Source organism: Ictidomys tridecemlineatus, chromosome 4 (assembly GCF_052094955.1).
Source record: "Ictidomys tridecemlineatus isolate mIctTri1 chromosome 4, mIctTri1.hap1, whole genome shotgun sequence".
Taxonomy (NCBI): Eukaryota; Metazoa; Chordata; class Mammalia; order Rodentia; family Sciuridae; genus Ictidomys; species Ictidomys tridecemlineatus.
The window spans coordinates 159,937,926-159,959,999 of record NC_135480.1 but is presented as its reverse complement, the minus strand read 5'-3'; the positions used below and the strand labels follow the sequence as shown (position 1 = coordinate 159,959,999).

Here is a 22,074-nt window from a genome sequence, read left to right as displayed (position 1 = left end):
CTGCTGCTACCCAGCCTCATAAGACTATTTTACCACATATTCTTAGTTCAGAAGATCAAAGTTCAAATTCAAAGTGTTTCTAATGAAAGTGTTTCACCTTGTACCATAGTAAATTTGAAAAATATTATATCAAACATTGTAAGTTGGACTCCATCTATAAAGTTTTAATATTTCTCCAGTTGTCCTCCTTGTTACATTTAGCGGTCATGCTTTGCCAACCAAATCCAATAGCTCTTTCTGTTATATTTATGGTCATTGTTATTATCCATAGCAATAAGAACACCTGAATACCATTAAATGTAATATATAAAGTTAAGAGGACTCAGTGACGAATTACAAGATATTTTGCCTCCTCTCACAGAAAAAGATGACAAAATATAAATGCATGCAAACACATTGCATTCTGGGATTGAAATGATAAGAGGCTAGAAGAAGAAGAAAAAAATAGAATAGCATTCCTTCCAAAAAGCCCCCAAGGATTATGGAGGGGAGGAGTGAGAGAGGGGAGTGAAAGATATATATATATATATATATGAGAGAGAGAGAGAGAGAGAGAGAGAGAGAGAGAACACGAGCGCTATATTCCCAAATCCATACAGGAGCTTAGTCTATGGTTGCAAACTGTTGCTATGTGAGTTGCTCAGTGAGGGACTGTTTTAGTCAGCTTTGGCATTGCTGAACTGAAAAATTCTGACAAGGACAACATAGAGGAGGGAAAGTTTATTTTGGCTCATGATTTCAGAGGTTCGGTTCATGGTTGGCCCATCTATTGCTCTGGGCCCTATGTGAGGCAGAACAGCATGGTCCAAGGGTGCAGTGGAGGAAAGCTTCTCAGGACACAGCAACCAGGAACCAGAGAAGGAGCTCTGCTCACCAGGAACAAAATATAAATCAAAAGTCACACTCTCAGTGTCCTACTTCCTCTAACCATATTTTACCTGCCTATAGTTACCACCCAGTTAATCCATATCAGTGGATTAATCCACTGACTAGGTTACACGGTTACACCTCCATGATCTAATCCCCTTGCCTCTGCAAATTCTTACACATTCTCACATATGAGCTTTTGGGGGACACCTCATATCTAAACCATAACAGGCTCTCTATAGACAGACGGGCTGCTCCTTCCTTTCTGATGTGTGTGACTCATTATAATTCTTCTATCTTCCAATATTGCTTCTATTTGTTGTTCCCTCTTCTTTGTAGTTCCTCACATCTGCATTTGGACATTATAGCAGTATCTGAACTTCAATAGGTAAAATAAGAAAAGGAGTCAGGCGGGAGAGAGCCACCATCCAAGGCAGGTAGACTCCCTTAACAGCCCCTTTGCTGGCAAAGGCACCATCACTCCTCCAGTGATGTCTCAGCAGATCGAAGCTCTCCAAGATCTCTCCTTTGTATCTGCACATTCTGTCATCGCGTCTTACTCCTGTTGCCTTTTTTGCCACGGCATTGTTTCTTTGTCATTATTTCTCATTCTAGTCACCATACAGTTAATCTTAACCTTGCAGCAGGCAGAATCATCTTTTCAAAATCATTTAAAATTAATTAAAATAATTTGCTTCTTATATAGACTTGGCAAAGATCATTGTGATCTTTGAGGGTTGAGTATCATCTTGAACATTGTTTGAATCTTCTGGGAGTGAATTAGGAGAGGAACAGGAGATCGGAACAACAGTAGCTTTATTTATTTCTTTGGCCCAACCCAAAAACCTGGTCTGATATGAATCAGTGGCCACATATCCTGCTCTTTGGTTTTATCAGCACATTTTGTCTAAATGTTCTTTATATCCTTGATTTTTTCTGGTGTGATAATTCCCATGTATACTATACAGAAGATTAAAATAAAAATTGTGGAAAGTGAAATATAATCAATAATCAACTTTTGGAGTTTGTGTTTAGTCAAGTACTTGAGGTAAAAGTATCTTGATAATATGCATATTGAAAAAAATAAAATTTATTTGGAATAGGGAAATAAAAATATTAGAAGTAGACCATGATTTTTCTCCTTTATTTAAAACCTCTTATTTTTATCTGTTTTTACATTTTCTTCTCTATCAAATTATTCTTCAAAATGGTACTATAAATGTTTCCTTAGTCTAGTAAAAAATGTAGTACTGAACATTTTCTAAGTGACCCATAAATTACACTAGTAAATGGAATTTAAAATTGTCCTCACCGTGTCACTACCACTTTCCATGGACCAATTCTGGGGAACATTATAATTTCCAAAATTTTCTTTCTTTTCAAGAAAACCCATTTTGAAATTTAAATCATAAAATGGTTCAATAAACTTAACACTCTGCTCCACATTAGACACATTTGGCAAGATGAATTTCTGGGCACCCCTATGATATACTCAAATTGCATTACATTCAAACTGTTTATAATGATAATCCATACAGTCAACTTGATATTATTTCTTTAATTGATCTGAAGAAACTGAAATACAAACAGTTCATGACCAGTTCAGAGAGGAACTCAATTTACAACTCTTTATACTACTTCATATGCTCCAAGCAGTGTCTTCAACACCCAACAAAGTCTGGGGACACGGGGCTCACCAATATACCATTATTAATTATTTAATGGACAGAAGGGAGAAAGGATAGAAGGATAAACTTACTAGAATAAGTCATTGTAAGATTAGAAACATCAGCAACCAACAATCTAAATGTTCATATTATGAAAAATTAAATGAAATTAATTTTAAGTATGAAGACAGCAAGATGAGAAAATGGTCATTAAACATACTATTCACAGGAGAGATCATACCATCAATGTCAAACATGTTGACTATAATGACTATATTTCACTTTTATAATGAAAATAAAAGTTTATTTCATCAGAAGCAGATCTTAATTGCATTCGTCTTTGGACTGACCAGTTATGCAATTTGACTAAAATAACAATAGAGTTTCCATTGCAAGATCCTGAGAATACCTTTTATTACTCTTTTCTTTAAAAGTCTCCCTTCAAATGTTGTATTATTATAAGTTTAAAAAAAATAGAGAATATGGGCATAATAAAATATTTCAAGGAATATAGTGAGACAAGTCTCTGGAATAATAAGCTTCACAAAGCCCCTTTAAGAATCGATGCCAGTTACCATGATTATTTGCAGTCTTCAGTGACATCTTAATAGGCAGGCCTGGAAATTCACGGAAGCTGGGTATCCGGGCTGGCAAGCGTGGATTTTACGCTGGTAATAAGATTCAGTGAAGAAGCCTTCTTGCCAAGGCCAGAGCCTTTTCAAGGAGACTTCCTGGGTTCAGAGTTCTGAGGCTCAGCTAAGATCCCTGTCCTATCCAAGGTAGCTGGCCACTCTTTCTAGGCTGAGGCTGCACCTGCTAGATTTCACATGAGGCCTGTGTGCCCAAGGACTGAGGGAGGGAGGCCTAGTGCAGTTGCTCTCTCTTGCCTGAGATGCTGTCTGGGGCTCTTCTCAGCCTCCAGAGTTGGGGAATGGTCTGGTGAAAACAAGAACAGCGAAGCTCCATGTCACATCAGTGAGAGCTCTGATGACCTATGTTTCTGAGGGTGCAGGGGAGGGAGAAACAAGCACGCAAGCCTGTTTCTGCTTTCCCTCACCCCATCCTCAGGTCAACGACTTCTTGGGGGGCAACCATCCAAGCTGAATATCTAGACCTATTCACAAGCACCCCTGATTGAACCTAGTCCTCAAATAGCACTTTCCAGAAGAAATATATGACCTAAATATTTCTTTTGGAGTCCTCTCTTTTTACCATGTAAAAATGATTATAACAGGATAATTTTCATCTGTTTATTTCTAACATTATCCTAGATTCCATGAGGAGATCTAGAGTATTTTGCCATCTGCAGGTAGGTTAACAAGAAAATGGGAAGGCCCATTTGCCCAGAGGTGTGTTAGATCAAAACTCACTACAATCAGTCCTCCATATCTGTGCTCTTGGCATCCATGGATTCAACCAACCAACTGCAGATCAAATTTATATGTGTGTGTATGTGTGTGTATGTGTGTGTGTGTGTGTGTGTGTGTGTGTATGAAATTTTATCGGTACTGAACATATATGATTTTTGGTCATTATAATCTAACTAGTACAACACCTATTTACAGGGTATTTACAGTCTATTAGGTATTATAAGTAATCTAGAGATGATATGGACTATATAGGAGGATATATGTAGATTATATGCAAATACCAGCCTATGGGACTTGAACATCCAAAGATTTTTGGTATCCACTGGGGTCCTGGAACTTATCCCACCAAGGGATGACTATATTTTGGAATGACAAAGGTGTAGTGCCACCTTATGGTGGGTGGTCAGAATCGGTCTTTCTAGGTTGGGCACAGTGGTGTGCCCCTGTAATCCTAGCAGTTTGGAAGGCTGAGGTAGGAGGATCAAGAGTTCAAAGCCAGCCTGGGCAACTTAGCAAGGCCCTAAGCAACTCAGTGAGACCCTGTCTCTAAATAAAATACAAAAAAGGCTAGGGATGTGGCTCTTTGTTTAAGTGCCCTTGGGTTCAATCCCTGGGACAAAAGAAACAAACAAACAAACAGAAAAACAACAACAAAAAACTGGTCTTCCCAGTCTTGCTATGAAATTTATGAATACTGATAAGAAAGAGTTAAACTTGTTAAATCAAAAAGATTGGCAATAGAGTGGGCAAGGGAAACTGAATAAAGTAAACTTCACACTTAAAAAATTAATATGCAATAAAAATTTTTATAGTCAAACCTCAAATAACAATTGTGATTTTCAGCAGAAACCCCATGATTTATTTACTGTTTTTAAACGGGAGAATCTGTCTCTAGACTCAGTGCCAGAAATTAATGCTTATCTTGTAAATAGCTGAATTCTCTCCCTGTTTGGGAACAATCAATAAAAGCCTGGCTTGAAATCTGGTTGAAATAGCCACTCTAATTAACAAAATAAAGGACATAATTCAGGCACGCATAATAAGAGTTCTCTGTTTAAAGTACAAGAGTGTGCTGGTCACAATGACAGTTCCTAATCTCCCCCACTGAAAAGTGACTTCCAAGGAATAAAGTCAGCTTAGATGGATTTTCCATTTAAATGGTCAAGGATTAAAAGGGGTTGGTTGGACAAGCGTAACTCATTCATATAACATTCCCCTTAAAATACACATACACATCATGATATCCTTATGAAAATAAGCTGTCTTCTTAGTCACTGGGATTTAAAAGTAAGAGCTGACACTAAACCATTTTGATTAATATGTGACATAGTTGGAAGACTATGCTATACTTCATTCCCCTGGATTTTTGAGCTTCTGTGACTATTGTACCACATTATGCAATTGGCAGCACTGGGTCTCCTTAGAGGTTACTTATACAGAAACATACATTTCATTTGAAACCTGACCAGGCTCATTCAGGTTCTACACAGATTCATTATGACAACCTTTAATTGGGCAAGCTGCCAAAATGCAGCTGGTCTAACAGGACGGTTTAAATGCAGCCCACAGACTAATATGCTTATTTGACTTGTTAAGAACGATTTATTGAATAATACATGATAGTGAGAGTATAAAATCTTTCAAAGGGCAGTTCTTTGAGAGTTAAAAAGTCCAAAAAACTAGTTTGCATAAAAGAAAGAAACTTGAACAGCTTTAAAAAAAAATTCATAAATTGTCACAGCTTTGTAATAGAATAGAGGCCATGAGTTATTTGGGGACTTGAAAGAGTTAATTGCTAACAAAAATTCATTTGTATCAGACTTCTACTCTATGCAGTTGCAGGCAGCTATGTATATGGAGACTGAGAAGTACATACATGTTTTAAACCTATCCATAACTTATTTGCCTTATTTATTTATTTAATTTTTCAAAATTGGGAAGTGGGGGAATTAAATCCTTCCTTTTGGAAATAATATAAAAATCTTTTTTTAGATTTTTCAAGACCTGGTGTGATATAAAAACTTGTATTTGGTTGCCAGTTAGCTCAAGAAAAATCTTAGGTAGACACCACATAGTCTATTATATAGAAGAAATTCAGAGCAGTTGGAAAGTTTCCTGTTTTGTGAATTTAAATGACAGAATTTACCAAATGATTCTGCTCTGTAAGTGAATGAAATAAATTTCAATGTGGCTATTCACAGTCATTTCAAGAGCCCTTTTCTCTATGACCTCTATCAGAACAATGTTCTTGAGCCCCTCACCCCCAACCTCAGTTGGAAGGAGTACATAGCTCAGCCAGGCAACTGTGGAGTGGAACTAATTCCTTCCTCTTAACGCCTGTCTCCAATTAGCTGGTGGGAAATAGAAATGATTTACTTAAGAAAACAGCTTTTCCCATTTACTCAAGCCTATTACCATTCTCATCCAAGCATTGCTCGGTCACTAATTGTCTTGGGAAGCAGTATCATGCAGGGGTGAAGAGCGCACAGTGGCTATAGAGGTGACCTATGTGAGTTATTTAACCCTCTCAGGCCTCAGTTTCCTCACTTGTTGAATGGGATCATGTCTGCTTCATACACTTGTTCTGAGTATTAAACAAAAACCTGCAAGGAGCATTTAGTATTGTGCCACCCATAACAGTGTTCAACAAAATCATCTAAAGCATGAGAAAATAGATACGAAAATCATCACAAACAATGAAATCACAAAAGGCAGGTACAAGATACAGTGAGAGCACCAAAGAAGGATAGCCTATGAATCTCCTTTGTATGATGTCCCTGAAGTTTGTCACTGCCAGAATCTGCTTGTTAAAGTTTAGATACTGGGTATCCCCCAAAAGCTCATTTGTTAGATAAGAGTTTTCAGAGGTGAAATGATTGGGTTATGAGAGCCTTACCTTAATCAGTGAGTTGATCCACTGATACGGATTAACAGGGCAGTAACTGTAGGCAGGTAGACTATGGCTAGATGAGGCAGGTCACTGGAGATGTCCCTTTGGGTATATATTTTGTTCCTGGTGAGCAGAGTTCTCGCTCTACTTCCTGTTGCCATGATCTGAACTGTTTTCCTCTGCCATCATGTTCTGCCTCACCTCATGCCCAGAGCTATGCAGTCAATAAATAATCTATGAATTGAGACCTCTGAAACCTTGAGGCAAAATACACATTTCCAGCTCTGCATTGTCCTTGCCAGGTCTTTTAGTCACAGTGACACAAAAATGCTGGCTCAAATAATGCTCAAGTAGCTTTGGCATTATCAATATCACTTTGGCAATACTCACTATCTCATGCAGCAGGCCTCATGATGCCATAAAAATCTTCTAAATGTTGTCTTTCAATGATTTTCCACCCATCTGTCCTCTTTCTTATCTAGTAAAAGTCAACTTTATTATCTACAGTACAGATACTAAAGACAGTTTTTGTGATCCCACATATTTCTCATCGATGGTCACCTGTACAGTTCTTTTTCTCATTTGCCAATGAGAAAGTACCAGTGATGAACCAGATAGAATCCAGTTCCTAATAACTTCTAAATTCTATTGCAGACTGAATGCCAGAGCCAACCAATCCCTCATCACTGCTGGTACCTAGTAGTATGGAGGGAATTTGAGGGATGCTCTGGCATTGTAGGAGAGAGTAATACAATCAATGTGATACTTTTACAGGAGTGTGAGTGCTGGGAGCAGGTGAGGTGGGTGGTGCTGGTGGTAGGTGAGTCAACTATTCGCCCTCCCTGAGCTCTCTTAGGTTTTTTTTTTCCCCCACGATATTTTATTTATTCTTTGTTCCCCTGCACATAACTCTAAGGGGCTTTATCATATATTTTACATGCTTTACAGGCTCCATTAAAACCTCATGTTCTTAAATTTCAGTAACATAAGCAATAGCTATCATGAAAATATATAAGTGGCATTTAAAAAAATAAACTGAAGTGAAGGATAAACACTCAGTATAACTGTACACACTATACTATTATTTCCTTAATAATGACAAAGAAGAAAAAATTATGTCTATAAGCTAGCAAACAAGATTCATGGGCGATATGAGAATAACTTTCATTTTCCTTCTCTCTTTTCTTCTTCACTTTCTTCTCTCCTTCTGTCATTCCTTATTATTGTATATTTATTATACAATTTTAAATTATAAAATTATTACTTGATCCTTATTACAAATAAAGAAAATCCATATGTATGTATATATACATATGTAAAGCATTGCATTCCATCTATTTTCTTGCACCTGAGAAAGCAAATAATCTGGCTTTTTTTTCATGTTTCTTGATATTCATATAAATGTATACACATAATTTTTTTTCTCTTCCTTTTCATTCCACAACAGAGACCATATTACATGTTTAACTATGCAGAATTATTAAGTCATATATTATTATTATATTTAGATAGTGAATTCCTTTAGATCTTTAAATCTTTTAAAGACTGAGTCATTCCCAGTATGAACATAGGGACAGATCGTGGTTAAGCTTTTGTTATTGTGATGCCATTTTATCTTAAGTGGGAGTTATTTAGCTTCAAGGCCCCAGGAAGAAAGATAAAGATCATGTTTTCACTATCTTCTCTGTGGAATGGACTGCACTTGAGAGAAGTATCCAGAAAGATGATGACAAGGCTTCTGATTACTTACAGCTCTGCATCAACAGAGGAAGTTAGTTAGGCCTATGACTGAGCTGGAGTCTCTCTTCAAATGTATCAGTTACCAGGAACTTCATGTGACCGTTGCTGACGAAAAGACATCATGATGACCCAGACACACTTTTGTTCTCCTGAGAGGATAACTTCTGCTTATAGGCAAGTGATATCTTTCCACTGAAATATTTCAGAACTTGATGTAGGATTTAGAATTACAAGTCTTGGGTCTGGGTCTGGTTCCATCAGCAGTGATGGAATATTAGACAATTCCATCCTTCAATAATCAATATTACATAAGCATGTGCTTCTGTGGTCATGCATGGTGCAGTGATAAGCAGAACTTCTGGCATAACTATGATGATCCAATGCTTTATGAACTGTGACACATAAATTTCAAACCCAAATTACATATGGACTCCTCTCAAACAGTTTATTTTACAGATTTCACAAACACCCTAGACAGAGTTTATTGTTTATTGGTTTTTTTAATTATTTTTATCTGCACCATCCCCTCAAAATATATGGCAACAGGGGCTAGGGCTGTAGCTCAGTGGTAGAGCTTTCCTTACAAGTGTCAGGTACTGGATCCAATCCATAGCACCACATACAAATAAATAAATAAAGATATTGTACCAACTACAACCAAAAAAAATTTTTTTTAAATATATGGCAACAAAATTTTCTTACAGATAGTTCTGTTAGAGGGGTTGCTGTACAAATTCTACTGTTATGGCAGGGAATTATATTGTCATTTACCATTGGCAGAATTAAGTTTCAGATAGGTAACATGGTTAGGATCTAGTTGAGCTGCAACTATAAAAAACATGACTTCAAATTCTAGACACAGGATGTTTTTAATATTTATAGACATGACATCTTCCTACTCTGAAATCCACAAGCTATAGAGAATATGATTAAAAAAATTTCAAGCAGGCTTTCGGGAAGACTATATATATAAAATTCAAGTTTTATCCTTTTTAAAAATAAACCCTAGTAGAGTACGATGGTGCACGCCTGTAATCCCAGTGCCTTGGAGTCTGAGGCAGGAAGATCTTAAGTTTAAGGCCAGCTTCAGCAACTTAGTAGCCCTAAGTCAAAATACAAAATAAAAAGGGCTGGAGATGTAGGTCACTGGTAAAGCACACCTGAGTTCAATCCTCAGTACAAAAAGAAAAAAGAAAAACACTAGCACTAGATGATAGCAGATGATACTTGTTTCCCTTACTAGCTATTTCATAGACCCAGGAACCTCTCCCTCCCCCTCTTCCCCTCCCCTCCCCTCCCCCCCCCCTCTCTCTCTCTCTCTCTCTCTCTCTCTCTCTCTCTCTCTCTCTCTCTCTCTCCAGCCCACCACCCTGATCAGCCATCCTTTCTTGTTTCCAATCCCAGAGAAACTGTTCTCTCTACTTGGAAACAAAAACAGGTAGAGTTGTCCACAGACTGCACATAAGTGGCACTTCCCAGCTCAGGCATTTATTTAAAACTTAAAATTCTCACTTCAAATTCTTTAAGCATTCTGACATACCACACTGAGAGAAAGGCACATGCAATTCCTTCACCATAAATATTTACTTATTTAAGATGTCTTTGATTTAATCCTAGGATAAGCATCACATTCTCAAGCCATTCCAAGATTCATGATCAAACACATCCAATGTCACATCAGAGATTGTGAAACCTTCCTTCCAATTGTATCACACAGACCTCTGCCTTCTTGCAGAATGCATTGTACATGATGTGCCCATGCTTATAGACTTAAAGACATAGCTATGAAAACATTTATCATTCAGTTCTCCTTCCAAACATTATACTAGTGTAGAAAGCTACTAGTTCTTATGATAAATTTATTCCGATAGCCATGTCCTCTTCTTGAGCTTATTTATTTATTTATACTGGGGCTTGAGCCAAGAGGGCTCTACCACTGAGCTATGTCTCTGGCCCTTTTTCTTTCTTTCTTTCTTTCTTTCTTTCTTTCTTTCTTTCTTTCTTTCTTTCTTTCTTTCTTTCTTTCTTTCTTTTTTTCATTTTGAAAAAGGGTCTCCTTAAGTTTCCTAGACTGGTCTTGAATTTGTGATCCTCCTTCTTTGGTCTCTCAATTTTCTGGATTCTCTTTTATAACATGTATGAGTCCTTCATGTTTAAGTTGTCTCTTATTACTGAGAGTAATAAGTACCTGATTCAAGTGCAATATATGAGCTCCCATATAACATAAATATATGTGAGCTCAATATTGATGAGCTCACAGTTTCTGTGGGTCAGAGATCTGCTTTGGGCTTTGCTGGCTGCTCTGTGAAACTGAAATCAGTGTTGGTCAAGGCTGTGTTCTTATCTGATGGCTCATCTGGGAAAGAGTGCATCTCTGAGCCTATAGGATACTGGAAGAATTCGTTATTATGTTCATAGGAGTTTTGCTAGCTTTCCTCTTCAAAGTAGGAAGTAGAACACAAATCTTGAGCAGGTCTTATAGCAAGATGGAGTCTTGTGTAACATCATCACAGAAACTAAAGTCTGTCACCAGGGCCACATTCTAATGGTTAGAAGCAAGTCATAGATCATGCCTAAACTCAAAGTGAAGGGATTACAAAACCTCTCTACAAATGCCAGTAGGTAGGGATCCTGGGGGCTTCCTTAAATACTGTGAGCTATTCCAATTAACTAATCCACTTAGTGTCAAATGCAAATTTAGAGTAACAGACCTTAAACAAAACCAAGGAGCTTTTAAAAAAAAATTAGCTATAGATGGACACAATATCTTTGTTTGTTTATTTTTATGTGGTGCTGAGGATGGAACCCAGTGTCCTACAAGTGCCAGCAAGTTCTTTGCCACTGAGCTGCAACTCCAGCCCAACCAAGGAGCTTTTTATGAGGTAACTATAACAACTTTTATGACTCCAAATCTAATTACTTTGCAAATCTTGGCTATGCTCTGGAGAATACGGGTATTCAACATGTGATTTTTAAACATTTGGGTGAGCTCTCAAGCCAAAGTTACTATCTTTCAAGAAACAACATTTGTGCCTCCTAGTTCCATTCTTCTCCAGGTGAGTTGTTAAAATACTAGTCAATTCACTGCCATTCCTACCCTGAAACAGCTTGTGATGAAGTAGACCAAGTCTGCTTCTGGCTAATATTTACTGAAGAATGTTTCACCCAGCATTAAGCCAGGATGAGGCACAGCCTACCATGAAATCCCCAGGATAGAGGTAAAGTAGAAGCAAAAGTCTCCCTTCTTTCTCTCACTCTTAGAAATATTATCCTCTTAAACACCATGCTGTTTAACTGCCTGTGGAATACTTTGATTCTTGTGATTTGAATAAAAATCCTTTGTAAAGTTCCATGTAGAAAATACTTAAACAATTCTAAATAAACTTGAACAAAATTGTTAAGTTCTTTCCTGTACACACCAGTTCAAAACTTGTTTAAATTAGTTTCCTCTTCCAGGCATTAAGAGATCATCTCCTATGTCTCTTTTGGTATCATTAAATATTTGGTGTGCAAAACTACTTTGGACCAAAGTTGCTATCACACTTTAAATTCTTTGGAAGAGTTATTTAGAGAGCAAAAAGTACATGCAGCAAGTGGATGAACTTTGGAATCCATTCAAAAAAAAAAAAAAAGATGCTTGTTATTTCTGTCAACATTTGTTACATTTAGGAATTATTTGTTGGATGATGAAATAATCTCTCCCTCTCTTAGGCAGCTCTGGGAAACAAGGCCACATGGAGAGTTTTTTCTATCACCAACTCCTGTCTGAAAAACAATGTCTTATTTTAAATTGTGACTAAAAGTTTTCCTTGCTAGCCACAATATTAATTCACTTTTGCTATTACAAACTTGTAAAATTTAGTTCTTTGTGAAAATTCAAAATAATAAATAAAAATAGAGGAGTGTAAGAATTTTCCAGGTATAATTGGAATAATGAAATTATCCCTAGTCACCTACCTAGCTTCCTTTTTAAAAAAAAAAAAAAAAACATAATATTATTAGCTGGGCATGGTGGCGCATGCCTATAATCCCAGCAGCTTGAGAGGCAGAGGCAGAAGGATCACAAATTCAAAGCCAGCCTCAGCAAAAAGCAAGGCTGTACCTAAATAAAATACAAAAATAGGGCTATTAATGTGACATTTAGTGGTCAAGTGCCCCTGAGTTCAATGTTCAATCTCTGGTACCCCCCGCCCCAAAAAAAAACAACAAAACCACAACAATATTATTAGATTAGTCCAGAAGACAAAGATGTTAAAATATCAGGTTGAATTCTTAAGGTTCAGGTAAATGATGAAGTATTTGACAGTAGATGTGATTTCACAAACCATTTCTCCCACTGTACCCCTTTTCCAACTACTTCCATGTGATAAGAATGTCTTATTGAAAAACCAGGGAAGTGAAGGAGAACAAAATTAAAAATAGTTACACATGTGTGGAAACTGTATACCTTTCCTGTCCCTCAGAAAGCTTGTAGAAAAAGAGCAGAGTGTATCCTACCTTAAATTTTATGTTTGGGACTCTCAGAAAAAGGCACTACTGACTTTATCTCAGTAGAAGGGGGGACATCAGATTTCAGAGAAAGTCCTCCATGCTGCTGGTGTCCAGAGCAGAAATAGCAGCATGATACACATATCCATAGGCATAAAAGGGCAAAAAACTATACACACACACTCTCTCTCTCTCTCTCTCTCTCTCTCTCTCTCTCTCTCTCTCTCTCTCTCTCTCTCACCTATTTTCCTTTAGCTCTAGAAATGCATCTAAAATATCATCTGTTTTGCAAATGGACTCTGAGAATATCAGTGAAGGATAAAATGGTGTACTGTCTGTCAGACTGGTCATTTTTGACAGGACTTCAACAGATGGACAGGGACTAGAGAGTTCCCACCAGGAACCTGCTACTGGTCGAGAGGCTCCTTGGCAGGTAGGTGGAAACAAGGATCTGGAGCTTTGCCAGCATGGGCAGAAGGTCCAAGTTGCCTTCCCTCTACCCCAAGTTGCTCTTCAGTGACCATGAACCTCTTCCATGACCAAGGACCACTGGGATGAGTCGGCACCTTGAGCAAGAGGACCAGTTAGAGCCAAGTACCTTTCCCGTCTTGGCAGTGGCATTTACAAAAGCCTCCCAGAAAATGGGGGGATATGATCCTGGGCTCAAGTCACAAATTAGGTCTAAAATTACCTGAAAGGAACTAAACTAACTTCATCAGAACAAGAGCCATGGAAGTGGGGAGGGGGGGTCTAAAAAAACAGAAATTAAATTTGATTACAAAGAGGAAACACTTTTTTGTACACCTGAGACATGTATACCCACCAAATCTATATTTAGATATGCAAAATTACAAATGCTGAAATAAAAAGGTTTTTTAAATTTTATTTTTTGTTTGTTCCTTTTAGATGTACATGATGGTAGAATGTAGTTTGACATGTTATACATACATGGAGTATAACTTATTCTAATTAGGATCCCATTCTTGTGGTTGTATAAGATGTGGAGTTGCACTGGTGGTGTGTTCATATATGAGCATAGGAAAGTTATGTCTGATTCATTTTACTATCTTTCCTATTCCCAACCTCCTCTCTTCCCTTCATTCCCCTTTATCTAACCCAATAAACTGCTATTTTCCCCACCGCCCTTATTGTGTGTCAGCATCCACATATCAGACAGAACATTTGGCCTTTGGTTTTTGGGGATTGGCTTATTACTGAAATAAAAAGTTTTGAAAATACTTTTAAAATTGTGTAATAACAGTTCTGTTTCTTTGGAGATAATGCACATTTATCAAACTTGAAAAAGCCAAGAAAAGAGTTTAACTATCTTCTCACTAAAACCATCCTTGTCATATCTCTGTGGAAACCACATGTTCCTATGTGTGATCTTTTTTTTTTTTTTTTTGCAATTATTAGATTTGGACAACTTTTTCCCATGTTTGCCCTAATGTACTGAGTGAGTAAAGAGACAACACAGGATCAAGTATGTCATAAGTATCTACAAACACTTTAATTCCATAAGGAGAAGGCAGCACCCAACCCATCCAAAGAGGAACCTTGAGATTGATGTGAATGTGTTGATTCAAGTTTTAGGAGTATTGACATATCATGCATACCGATTGCATGCAGAAGAGCTCCACATACACACAACATGAAGGAGAATATTTCTACTTTCAGGTAGGACTGCCCGAACTTTGAACTACCTCAAAAAACTGTTTAGACTTATATGCAATGTTCAATTATTTCAATAAGAATACAATAAAGATCAAACTCTAAATGGTCAGAAAAACTGCAAACAACTTCAATGCAGTTTTTTAAAAAGATGCTATGCCTGTCAAAAGCAAGCCATACAACTTACCAGGACCATATGGGATCATCTGAAAGAAAAAAAAATAATGAAAGGAATTTGTCTAATTGCATCACATTAAGGTTGACAAAGGAAGTATGTGCTTTAAATATCTAATTAAAAACAAGCCTATGTGGCAGATCACCATTTCCAGCCATGTGTGTATGTGTGTGTGAATGTGTGTATAGCTTAATTGACGTCATGTCACTAATTAGCCCAGGAGAGCATTTTCGTGTGAAAAGGGAATGATGTAATCTTGGGAGAGAATATGTCCAGACCTTCTGCAAGGAATTACTTGGATGAGTATAATTAAATTTAATTTAAAATATATATATTATAAAATCACAAAATTCATAAAAGATGATGTCCTTTTCCACCAAATTGGAAAAAGCACTTTCATTGTTGTTGGTTAAAATATTTTATTTCTGCCTTTAAAAAATAAAAACAAATCTGTGAGCCATATGTGTCTAGTCATAGATTGGCATCTCATGGCAAATTGAAAAAAAACACTTTTAAAATATTTTCCTAAAGACTCTTTTAGGAAAGTTTTAGGTTCATAGCAAAATTAAGAAGGTACAGCTATTTCCCCTTTATCATCTATCCCTGAACATGCAAATCCTCTCCTTGCAACATCCCTCAATAGGATGACACATTCGGTATGACTGATGAACCTACATTTACACATCACTGTCATCCAGATTCCACAATTCACATCAGGATTCGCTCTTGGTAGTATACATTTGGTGGTCTTGAATGAATCTTTAATGGCATGTATCCATCTTGACCGTATCATATGGAGAAATTTCACTGTGGGACTCTGTGCTCTTGCTATTCAACTTTCCCTTACAATCCCTGGCAACTGCTGATCTTTTCAGTGTTTCCATAATTTTTTTCCTTGTCCAGAATGTCATATAATTGGAATCATATAGAATGGAGAATCTCCAGACAGGCTTCACTCAGCAACATACATTTAAGTTTCCTCTGTGTCTTTTTATGGCTTCATAGCTTATTTTTTTGGGTGCTGAATAATATTCCATTGTATAGATGTACAACAGTTTATTTATCCATTTATTACTGAAGGGCATCTTGGTTGTTCTAGGCTTTGGCAATAATGAATAACACTGGTTATAAACGTTTCCTCTTATAGAAAACAGAACCACTGGGGCATGTTATGAGAGCCTTCTTTCTCTCCCTCCCCCTCCACTTTTGGGGATACAGTCCTTATGCTCTGAGTATTAAGTAAGAGATTTTTGTGTCTTTGTCCTCCTCTAAAAATTTAAATTTTAGAGATTACAGGACTGTTGTTTTTAAATGAGATGTAATTCATTAAATTCATCTGATAAGGTAATATAATTGACAGGGTTTTAGTATATTATATACTACTACCACTATCTAATTGCAGAAGGTTTTCCACATACCCCCAAAATCATAAAGCCACTGGGATTTGAATTTTGTATTCAGCATACATACTTAGGGTATTGAATTCAATTTTTGTTTTGCCCAGCACACCACTGTCATGGAGATAGCTGCTTATTTCGATATCCACTCTCCCTTCTTACTTAAACTAGACTAGATCAGAGTGTGATCCCAGCAGCTTGGGAGAATGAGGCAGGAGGACTGCAAGTTCAAAGGCAGCCTCAGCAACTTAGTGAGGTCCTAAACTCAGTGAGACCTGGTCTCAAAATAAAAAATAAAAATGGGCTGAGATGAGGCTTAGTGGTTAAGTATTGCTGGGTTCAATTCCCTGGTACCAAAAAAAAAAAAAAAAAAAAATCAGGACGAAAGAAAGAAATCGTGGCAGCTTAGGGGAAAGCTATTGTGAGTCAGCCAGTATACACTGCTTGAACCTTCCTTCCTCCTATTGCCGAAAATTAAAGTATAATAGCTGGAGCTCTGGCAAACCACTCTAGATCACAAGGTGTACTCAGGAATGGAAGTCAGAGGATAGGATGATTTTGGATATTGAGCCTGGGTCCCTGAGACACTTGATAATACTGGTCCTGAGATTTTTATCTCTGGAAAATTTCTTCTACATAGGAGATAAACAAATGTCTATGTTTATGCTACTATATGGGAAGATTTCAGGCACATGCAAGTGGACTTAATATTAAATAACCCAACCTTTTATCCATATTCCCATCAATGTCATACATTTTGAATTGCCAAAATGTTAAGGCACTTGAAAAACTATGGCCAATTTCTTCTGCTCTTAAAAATAATTATTATACCAAATTGTTGCTCAGCACGGAACACCAAAGTTTTCAGCAACTTATTTAACTTAGCTTCCCACATGTACTCGCTCATTCATACTTTGGGGCATGTGTAATACATAAAGTTCAACAGTCCCCATAGAAACTTGGAACACTGAGCAGTAATGGTAATTGGTCATACTTTTAAACCAATCTACAAAATTGTACTTTCAAACCAGAGGCAAGAAGCCATCTGAACATTTGTATATCAGCACTCAAATCCATTAAGAGGTAATGGAGTGTGCAAACCAGTAACATTATATGGGGATACAACTGCTGGCTGAAATAAGGTTCACCTGAAATCGTATGCATTCATCAGCTTCTTCAGAACTGCTTCATATAAAATCAAGTTCAAATTCCTTAACAAACCAAAACGAGTCAGGTGCTATTTTTGAAGACTGTCCTATGAAAAGGATGAGGTATTCCAATATAACAATACTTCTACTCTAAGCCCTCTGCCATTACCTTGGTGAACTTACCTAAAAATCAAAACATTCTGACAGAAATTAAAATGCTAATACAATACAGTAAACTCCTATAGAGCAGAGAATGTTTAGTTCCTCTTCATATCCCCTGGTAATAACTAGACTAGGGTGTTAACAGAATGGATGATCAGCAGATGGTCTTTGAGTTGAATCAATAGTCCTCAAGTGAGCATCATTTTAAGCACTTGAGTAACAGATCAACTTTGTGACCTTGCAGAAACTACTTTTCATTTTCATTTCTTATCTGTTAGAAGGGGATAAATCACTCTCCTCCTAGTAGTAATGAATGAGACATGTAAGCTAGGTGTCTAAGGCAGTGTCTGGTAACAAAAGAGGCAGTCAATAAATAACAGATGCTGTCCTTGATATCATTGTTGATATTTTATTGTTGTGTAAATATTAGTACCCTGCTTAAGATCCTGTTCTGTGGACTGGGCAAACACACTATTGTAAAACACAGTCCTTGCTTAGAAGTTTGGCAGGACAGATGTATGAAAAGATAAGCGAAGATTTATATAAAGTAGGAGGGTCTCAGCCCCAGGAGGGATACTGCAGTGAATAAACAGGGCTGGTGGACCAGGACTGCAGAACTGATTCCTAAACTGAGGTTTTGACTGCTGAGGTTTTGACTGAACCTCTAGCCAAGGCTTTCCTATCTTTTTTCACCTCCTCTCCTCTAATCTCTCTACCATGTTCTATCCTCCGAGATCTTAACATCCCTACTTCTTTCTCGAGACTTGGACTTGTGTTCTCCTTTTGGCAGATCATCCCCCTAGATTAAAAGCCTGGTACTGGCCTGCCCTGGGGTCAGGTAGGAGGGAGATTGTGTTAAGAAAGGAAGATCTAGAGAGGAGGGAAGGAGGACATGCTAGACAGAAGAAGTCCTATGAGCATCACTTGGGAGCCAAGAGTGGTCTCAGCAAACTGGAGCCAAGAAGGTCCAAGTGGATATTGTTTATGGTGAGGTTAGAGGAAAGCAGGGACCGGACCGTGGCCTTCTGATGTTGAACTGCATTTGAGGAATGTGACTTTGCAGAAACACATAATTGGCTTTGACATTAAGGGAAGAGTAAAGTGCATATTATTTGTCACCAATGTCATGTTCATAATGGTACATGTGGAATGGATGGGCAGCCAGTGGGTGTTTAGAGCAAACTGGAAGGAAGGTGAGTCTGCCATAGGCAGGAAGGCCTGATTTCAGAAGTACATAACTGGTTCTGACACCAAGATAACTTTTGAGTAGAATCAGAAATGTTCATCAAACAGCAACTCTAAGGAATTTGAAGTTTCCATTTAATATCCAATTTGTAGCCCAGTATCTTAGGGACTGCAAGGTCATCCAGAACATGTTTATTTTAAAGGTCATGAAAACCATATTCAGAAAGTCAACTTTGCTGCTTGGTTGAAGTCTCAAAGCCAGTTGTAAATAAAGCCCAGATTCTAAAATGACACCTCCTTGGGATTTTGGCCCTGACAATGAAACCTTGATATAGAATCCCATGCTTTTAGTTTGGGTAATACAAATTAATAGTAGATACAGGGATTTTCTCTTAGCAAAAATATCATATGTACATCTAAGCAATACAGATCTTTATTCTTCTTTCAGTATTCATTTTCCTCTGTCAACATCAGTTAAAACTGAGCAGAACACAAAGGAAAACTAAAATGTGCCCTCTTCACAACTTTCCATTGAGTAATAATGCTATTATTTTAAAATTTAAATACGATATTATCCTTTCTACTTAGAGGTAACTATTAACAGGGAAAATAGGAGAAAGAATTTTGAGATTAACATTTAGAAATGACATCTATTTGATAATAGTCTAATAAATTATGAACTTTTAGTGTTTTGCTTCAATTTGCCAACTCAATTACAATCTCACTTTAATGGGCTGAATTGCTACTCACTCTGACTGCAGACAGACTGAAAAAAAAAAAAAAAAAAAAAAAGAATCAGGTCTATCCATACTAGAAGACTGAAAAAATAAACTGAACAGCTGTGCTGTCCTGCACTGCATCAAAGGGACATTCGTTTTCTTAAAGTCAGGTGACAGAAATCTGACCCTCCATCACATAATTCCTTTAGGCTACCTGACCAGTGATTCTATTCCACACCTCTTGGTGCAGACCCTGGTGCAAAATGACCTTGTCCAACCACTGCAGCAATCTCCAAGCCCATCCACTGACTAGTCATAAGTGGCCTATTAGAAAGAGGCATTTAAACTCTTCACACAGGTTGCAATTTTTAGCATCACCTTATAAACAACTAACAAACTCCTTTGAAAGATACTTGTCTTTCCATGAACTAAATTAGTCCTTTATATTAAAGACATTTAGTACACAGAAGCAATAAATTATTTTTTGGTGCCCCAAGTGATTTTCTAATTTAAATAGTAGTCCCTAGATCTAGCGTATGCTCATACAGGAAATATTCATATAACTTTTACAAACATATTTAACATTTATTCAGTGTGCTAGTTTCCTGTTTAAGGATAACCACAAACAAGGATGTTCTCAAGAATTTGAAAACTAAAAGAAAAAAAAATTGGAACTCATGCCTAACAAGGACTTTTACTTTTAAATTCAGTTCTTTTTAGTTATATATAACAATATAATTTATTTTGACAGGATTTTATTAATACTAAAGTTTCAGCATTATTGACAAGGTCCTCTATAAGGAGAGCTCACAATGTAAAACATGAAAATGTGCTCAAAGAGGAGTCATAAAATTCACACATTATTGATGCATTTCTAGCTGATGGTAAATTTTTAACGGGATTTTGTTTTATGTTTATGAGGCTGTTTGATCTTAAAAATCTGTTTGCATGAGCATTGGAATTTTTAATGCTTCACATTTTATTGTCTCCAGTGTCTTTTTGATAATTAATCTTGATATCTGTTTGTTGTTTGGAATAAATGACAGAATCCTCACAAGTGGTAGACATCTCATAAACAAGAGATAGGGACTATGCAAGCCATAAGGAAATTAGAACACGATAAAGAAAAAATATTTTTCTTCCTTAAAGGATAATGGTTTTCAGTTAATTCCAAAGGTCAAGTGTAAAAAAATAGTCCCTTTCCTTAAATACTGAGATTCATCATCCTGACATTATTTACTAGATCCGCAGTTCATGAACTGATAAAAGGCCCCATGATCTTGTGCTCTGCTGTCATACTTTTAACGATTCCTTAATTATATCTTAAGACAAAAATGTAAATAGTATATATATTCAATCTTGGGCACTGGGCTTTATCACACTATGTTTCAATGACTTTCCAGTTTCACCACTGCTAATAAAAGCTGTATTTATTTCCTGCTATTTGTCAGACATCATCCTGAAGTTTTTATTATGTATTATAAAATATTCCAATCATAAAAGGTACAATGAATTATAAAGCAAATGTTTATGTAACTACTAGCCATTTCAATAAATATTAACATTTTCCAAAATTAACATTTACCATTTTCTTTTTTTTTTTAATTATTATAAACTTGGTTAAAGTATGCTACACACATTCCCCAATTCAATTCTCCTTCCTCCTTGTCCAGAGGCTAACCAATATTCCAAAGGTGGAGCATACTTTTCCCATTCTGTTTTTACACATGAGCATTTTTACCTAATATCTAGTAAAGATTTATGTGACATTGAAAATAATATAAATGGTATCATATTTTTAAATGGAATCATTTCCCCCTCAATACTATATTTTTTAATTTGCATATATTAGCACATGTTAATCTAGGTATTTGTTTCTATAGCATGTTATTGTATGAATAAACCACCTGTTACTTATCCATTTACCTTCTTATGAATGTGTGATTTTATCAGTTTTACTCTATAATATTCAGGACTTCATTGAGCATTTGTATTTTCCAGTATAAATACCTAAAGTGAAATTGCTAGGACTTAGGCATATATTCAACTTGACTGACTTTGCCAAGTTGCTCCTTCAAGTGATTACCTCCTCACTGACACTGCTCTTTGACACTTCTTCTGATTTTTTTTTTTTGCCAGCCTAACAGTATAAAATGCTAGCTCTATTGTTTTCATGTGCAAATCCCTGATGACTTTTTTAAGGCTGAGTGTCCCTTTAATGCCCATAAGCCAGGCATGTCTCCTAACAATCCATTTTTGTCGACTAGGTTGTCTGTCTCTCTAAAAAAAAAATAATAATAATTCCTGGGAGTTTTTCATATATTATAGATACTACTCATGATGTTATAGATATAAAAATAATATATCCTAGCTTTTGTCTTGTCCTTTTACTGCATCCATGGAGTTTTTAAGGAATACTAAAATTTTAATGACTACACGAGCTTCACTATTTGCCTTTTGAGGTTGGGGCTCTTTGTGTTTTAATTAAGAAAATCTTCCCGAATACAAGGCCATAAATAAATTCTTGTGTATTTTAATCTAATAAGTTTTCAGGTCATGCACTTCACATTAGGTTTTTAATCCATCTGGAGTTTA

General features: G+C 36.6%; 1 protein-coding gene across 3 annotated transcripts in view; it reads right to left on the bottom strand.

Moving 5' to 3' along the window:
- Positions 1–22,074, bottom strand: part of Adamtsl1 (ADAMTS like 1) — an 876,927-nt gene that overhangs the window by 596,743 nt on the left and 258,110 nt on the right. The gene's annotated exons all lie outside the window — the stretch shown is intronic.